This window comes from Heliangelus exortis, chromosome 1, assembly GCF_036169615.1.
Source record: "Heliangelus exortis chromosome 1, bHelExo1.hap1, whole genome shotgun sequence".
In the NCBI taxonomy this organism is placed as follows: domain Eukaryota; kingdom Metazoa; phylum Chordata; class Aves; order Apodiformes; family Trochilidae; genus Heliangelus; species Heliangelus exortis.
In genome coordinates this window covers 174,844,021-174,850,938 of record NC_092422.1, presented here as the reverse complement: position 1 = coordinate 174,850,938, position 6,918 = coordinate 174,844,021, and positions in this window count along the sequence as shown.

Here is a 6,918-nt window from a genome sequence, read left to right as displayed (position 1 = left end):
GTAACATTTTGATTCAACTGACAATGTTTTCTTCATCATTTTTTTTGATGGTAAAAAAAATGACCAAGTCAAAGTGGCCTTACTCTTTACTTTAGGTTGTTACCAGAGCTGTCAGAAAACATTGCTTTCTTAGGAAACTTTTTTCTTTAAAGTAAGGCCAGCTTGAACTTTTGCTGAAACTAGGTGTTAGTATGGTGTAACTAACACTGTCAGTATTCACAAAATAAGGGCTGACACAGAATTGGGGTGATCTCTTGGAGCTTTATGTAAGGAGTTCTTGTATAATCTTCAAAAACTTCTAGGGAGTACCAAGGGGCAAAAGCCACAAAGGATTTTTCAGGAACCCACAGTGTGAGTTCAACACAATGGTACTCAAAATATTATTATTGTTATGTCCCTGAGACAAATTTAATTTCTTGCACAAAGATTTTCAAGCAATATTGGGAATTATGTTGTAAGTCAAATAAATAACCTGTGACACCAGAGCAAGACTGGATTCTGAGTTGTTCTGTATGTTTAACTAGCTTGTTAAATAATGTGGTTTTTCCACAAGTTTAAATGTAGAACAGCAATAAATGCACCTTATACAGTGAAATTGCTTTTGTTACATCTTTTGGATTTTCATGTGTAGGAGGACATGTCAAAATCACGTATATTTTTTCATCAAAGTAAACACCCCTCTTTCTATCAATTGGAAAATACCCTAATGTTACGAAGTATAATTTATGGAAAATGAAGTCCTGGAATTTGCACAGAAATAGTTGGTTTTGGTGTATATACCAGTATTGGCTATGGTGCTATGCAGAATAATATCAGAATAATTTTTAAGCTACGTGGCTTAAGAGAAGGAAAATGTTTGTCTGTATTATTAGTTCCCCTCTGCTACTCTTGTTTTCTTTCTTTTGATTATAAATGCTGAATATTTTCAGCTTTCATCAAATGAAAAAGTTCACATTTCCTCTACAAAATTAAATAGAGGAAATAAGACTAAAGGTAGTCCCCTTTTAACCCTTGTATCTTTTAAATCTGCATTTTTTTCAGCAATCTAAATTTAGTAAAGATATTATGACTCTTTTAACCCCTTAAAGTTGCACCTGCCACAAACATTTTAAGCAATGGATTTTTAAGGCAATAAAATGATAGGATTATTGTTGTAATTCCTTAAATAATTTGATAATTGATTTTGCTGGAAATCTGTTATTTTCTAACAGAGAGACAGCCCCTACAATCGCTCTATTTCCTTTCATATTTAATAAGACTCTCTTCAATTATGTTATACTCATACTGGAGTGGGCAAACAAATAGTTCTTGTCCATTATCCTGGTCTGCTGACTTGCCACAAGATCCATCCCCTCTGTGGGAGGGGATGTGCCATCTCCTCTGCCTTGGCTGGGTTGGTTACCAGATGCCCCTGTTGAAGTGAACTTCCTGATGCTTACTCTTAAGAAACAAAATTTCCTGATATTCTATGTGATCTCCTTTGAGTTCCAAGCACAGTGGTTGCTTTTCAAGCCTCCTGGTCTCTCCCACAGCTTGTAGAAGTTGCTGTGAAGATGAAGGCAAGTTGTACAGGTAGCTTGGTGCCAAAGTACCTGTGTGACAAAGCTCCAGGATGTGTATTTTCCTGCCTCTGATGATGGGAACATTTGCAGCATCTTGCACACTTTTCAAGAACAGAGGGGTGAGGGAAGGGAAGAGTGATTGGGGGGGGATGTCTACCTCAAAAAGTACAACTATGAAAAAGAGAAGGGGAGGACACAAGAAAGTTGTAACTTTATTCTCAAGGAGTTGGGGAAAACCCATTTGGGATCCCAGCCACCCAAATACTTCTCCATTGTAAATCACAGCACTTGATTGCTGTGCTAGTGTTGTCTTCTGTGGATTAATGGGCTTCTTAAGCTGAAGGGGGTCTGTACCTTGACATCCCCTCTACATCTTTCCTGATAAAAATTTTTTTTTTTTTTTTTTTTTTTTTTAACCCCCTGGAAACAGCAGAGACTTTTACAGCTTTAGTTTCCTGAGTGCTGGTTTGGAAAAAGCTTCCCATCACTCCACATGTTTTGCTTTCCAGATGCCTTACTGGGGCACTTAGTTCCTTCATCCACTGACAGGACTGCTTAATGCTCAATGCATGTGTTATGTCTCTTAACTGTTAGGATTTTCTGCAGCCTGAGTATTTTTCAAGAATGAGTGCATTAATAAAGTAGAGGCCAGGTGGATGACTTCAGGTGGGGAAATAAAAAAATAACACTGCTACTGTGAGTGTTGAGGGATTTGGCCTGTATAAGGGTGAGAAGGGTTGAAGTCCCTCCCTAAACTGATTCTGGTCATAGCTGAGGGACTTTTTATTGAGGAAATCCTCTTTAGTTTTACTTCTGTAAGGCCAGGCTCCTTCCTGGAGGTGAGAAAAAAAAAAATTGGCAAAAGAATGTGCTGATCTTGAGATAATCCATTACATTCCTGGTTATCTTACTGGTTATCTTAATACCAGCTTAAAAACACTTTAATTGTTCCTCGATGCTCCTGCAATTGTCCTTTTCAGCCTTGCAAACAAGTTCTAATGCATCCTCCATAGACTTGGCTGAAAACTGGTTCCATAGATGTCCCTATGCTTAGCTATCTGTCTAGATAGGCTGTCTTATATGCCATCCAAATCTTTACTGAAAATCAATAATCACTTTTTTACAAATTTAAAGTTGACAGCTCTCAGATGTTTTTCACATTCTTCCTGGTCCAGTCTGTTCCTTTTCAGAACATGCAACCCAGTTTATAAAGCTTGCATTTATCTTTTTTAAATTGTTATAATCCCTAAATCTGTAATCACCCGTTCCCTCATAAAGGTCTGTTCCTTTCTTAGGAGATTGTCTATAGGAGGATATAGCTATAACTTCATTGACATGAAAAAGACACTCCCAGCTGAGGAGGAATTGATGTCTCCTCTTTGAGCTTGATGGATGGTGGTGGGAGTGCAAACTTCTGTGGAACAGTGTGCAAACGTTTTTCTTAAATGCTGGAGCTATTTTCTCTGGCTGATTATCTTCCTTGGTCTTGAATATTTCAACAATGTTTTTATCAGTATTGGCTCATGTTTCCAGATCATCTTGGCAGCTGAACTGTCCTTCCTGTTGGAAAACTTGGTGGATAATGTCTTGATTTATGACTTTTACATCTAAGCCCTTATAGATGTCTGGAAAGTGCCTACTACGCAACATAGATAACTATATCTTGTGTTTTGTAGCATATTAGTAAATAAAATTAACATAATCTGTTTATTTGCTGTTAAAGAATGTAAAAATGAAAACTTCCATGGCTTTGGAATATGTATGGAGAGGGTTAGGGAACAGTATAGAGCACTGGAATAGGGCAGTACTGTGTAAGATGCATAGAGAATGCACTCCATCCAGTACAGGAAATTTCTGATCCCTGGAGACAGTCCAAAGCATCTGATTAAATTCTGTTCCTTTTGCTTATCTTGCACTACAATGCATGATGTAGTTTTCTCAGCACTGTAATTACAGGATAATCAGCAAATGGGAAAAAACAAACAAACAAAACAAACAAACAAACAAACAAAAAACCCAACAAACAAACAAACAAACAAAAAACCAAAAAAAAACCAACGCAAAAAAAAAAACCAAAACCCACAACCAAAAAAAAACTACACAAGCAAAACAAAACACTGAATCCAACTAAAATTTCAGGGTTATTTAAGTGGACAGAACTGTGTTACCCCAAATGCAGTCTCAGCAGAGAGGATGGTACTGTTCTGTCTTGGCTTACTGCTGTTTAGTCCTGAGTGACCTAAAGCAAGGAGGGCTGCTTAAAGAGGTTACCTTGCAGTTGTAGTGCCATAAAACCACTGATCGGTGGAAAATGTGCCTGCCCTGGAGCATCAGCCCTTCTTACTGTATATGGCTTGGTTGTTTTCCTGAGAGAACACAATGTTAGCACATCATGAGGGATCATAAATCAGGAGGTGGTTGCATCCAAAAAGTCTGGTTCTACCTAAGTTTCTTCCAAAGAAGACACTGAAATGGGTTTATTTTCTGCCAAATTCGTTCCATGCTGTGTGCATTTTCATTTTGTTGATTTGTATTTTAAAAACCTGGAGTTTTCCATACAGGTGAAGTGTCATATCATAGCTGGACAGTTTTCTCATGTTGGCAGCACAGTCAGCTCAAGGAGCTACTGTTCATGATTACTCTTCCTGCCGTGTCTTCACTGCAGTTCACTAAGAAGGAGCCAAATCTGTTATTCATGGAGTGCTTCTGTGAACCGTATCATGAAACCAGCTGATGGTCAAGGGTCAGGGCAAAGGGTCAGGAGGCTGAGCACACACTCAGCGAACATGGCAAGCAAACCCTGTGACTACAGCCTAACGCCCAAAGTCAGCAAGTGTAAAACTTTACCCAAAATTCAGAGAACTTCTTTATTTGCTGCCATTGATATGATCAGCACTGACCAGCCAGAATTGTTTTTTAAAAACCTGAATAGCACATTTTACACTGGAATTGAACAGTAATTTGCTGTTGTGTTCTGCTGCACGTTGATTCTCTTAATGATATTAGATCCCCTAAAAAATCACTATGCTTAATGTCAACATGTTACTTAGCACCTACTGAGACACAATAGAGTGTCAAATTAATTTCTTAGATTACAGGGAAGGTTGGTTTGTGCAAGAGCACGGGGCATTGTTTCAGTTGTCAGCAACTGACATGAGACTCAATGTACCCTTCAGCACAGAGGGTAAAGCATCATCCACAGAAATCCTGCCACAGTCTGGTTTTAACCCTTAATATAGTGTCAAGCTTTTTCTCTACAAAATATATATGCTCATGAAATGTCTCCTCCACAATCAAATACAAATTTTCAAGGCTTTGGGGAAAATTATTACAGATTCTTACGCCATCAGAAGTTTCGGCATTTTAATTAAGTCATCCTGATACACACATAACTTGATATTAAAAATAATAATATAAAAATTATGATAATCTGATGATTCCTGAAGTATGAACAATGAAAATGTGAAGCTCATTTAAAATTATGGCATATAGTCATAATCATAGCTGAGAGGAAAATGAAATAGCCAAACTCTGAGATAGGGTCCGATCTTCTAGCTTGTGACAAGCTGTGCTTGTGCTCACAGCTTCAGGTTCAGCAGAAGGTTTCACAAGGTATGTGGCACTGTCCTCTAAAGAATCTCACTATCTTTCTTCAGTTCAATTAGTGTATCTGAATTCCATGTGTGTGTCCACCTTCACTCTCCTAGACACTTTAATGTTCAGTTCAGAATTAATTTGTCATTTGTGTGAAGGGAAAAAAAAATCATATTTGAATTCCAGAAATAGGAACCACAGGAGGCTGTGTTTAGGAAATGCAGTTTTAGCCAAATGATTACTTTAGTCTTGTTCTTGAAAACTTGTACTGGGCTCTGCAGAAGGACTTGCCCAGTATTCATGACTCAGATGGTCGCTGTACAGTCTCACGTGGCAAACCACAGTTTTCCAGCTACATGGGCTGAGGAACAAATGCAGTGACCACATTAGGTTAGTGATCAAGAGGCCTGAATATTCTTATCTTTTTTAAAACCTTCCATTGCTTTTGCAAGTGATTTTGGCAAGTTATTTTCCAAGGTAACCATTTATAGACAAAATACTGTTACTATGATCTTCCTTAGTGATGTTCATTGGACTTAGGAGTGTGAAGCTCTGATTCTCAGGCACTGTTAGCTATGGTCTGCCTGTGCTGATTCACTGACAGCAAAATATGTGACAGTAAAAATGTAACAAATGCTATTGCAAATCCTTGCATGAAATAAATAAAAAAAAAGTCGCGACAGCACATTCACCATCACTTCTGCTACTGGCAAAGAGTTCTCCAAATTCCCTGGCAAGACAGATGGGATACAGTCAGCAAAGGATTCACAGTTAGCATTTGGGTGGGTTATCTGTTCCACTCTGATAGCTCCTGATATCCCACCCTCTGTGATATCCTCAGTATGTTAGAGGCTGAAGGCAGACTGCCTCATTTGGCATGATGTTTGTCACAGAGGTATGTAAACTTTTACTTGTTTTCAATAAACTTGAACCAGCAGAGTGAGTTGGTACCAGCTCAGCACTTTACACAACCTAGCCATGTCAGTTTTAATCTATGATGAACCACCCTAAAGTTGTTTCTATCTCACAAAATCTCATCCTTCAATGCAATCAAGCCATCTGAACTCCATCAGAAACCTCAGCCAAAGCAAATGACTTTTAACATTTCCTCTGAATGACTGACACAACGTGACTCTTAAGACACATCCAGTCCACGTGCATTTCTGTTTTCAAAATGGCAGATGGTAATTTTCACTTTCATGAAGTTAGAATCATCCTTGCTTCAAAAAAGTAAACTTGTGGCATTTTTCACAGGTTTGCTACTTTTCACAAACTGCTTCTCCATGCATAAAAGGGCAGTGTGAGGGAACAGGCCTGAGCCAAAACCTTTCCCCCCAAATGGGAATTTCTTTCCAATTTTTTTTTTCCTTATGTCTCTTGCTCAGATAAGAACACACACAGCTACTTTCAAAGGCAAAAGATACAAAACTATATGAGAGCATTATAAAGCTATCTTTTCAAAGTCTTTCCCAGTCTACCACTGAAAAAAAAAACCAAAAGCAAACCAAAACCACCTTTTTAAAGTGAGTGAAAGAAATTCTCAGTGCCATATACTCACAAAAGTACCTGAACCACAGATGCCATACGTGGGCTCTCCTGTGAAAGCTAGGGAGGTGTGCTGTCCCTCTTGCTCTCACCCAAGGAGAGCTTTTCCAGAGGGTGGAAGTAAGGGCAGTTTTGTGGAATAAACACTGCAATGATGTCAGCTACTTTCTTTACCCCTCGTGCTACTACAGAACAATTTATGGTCATACCAGGACTG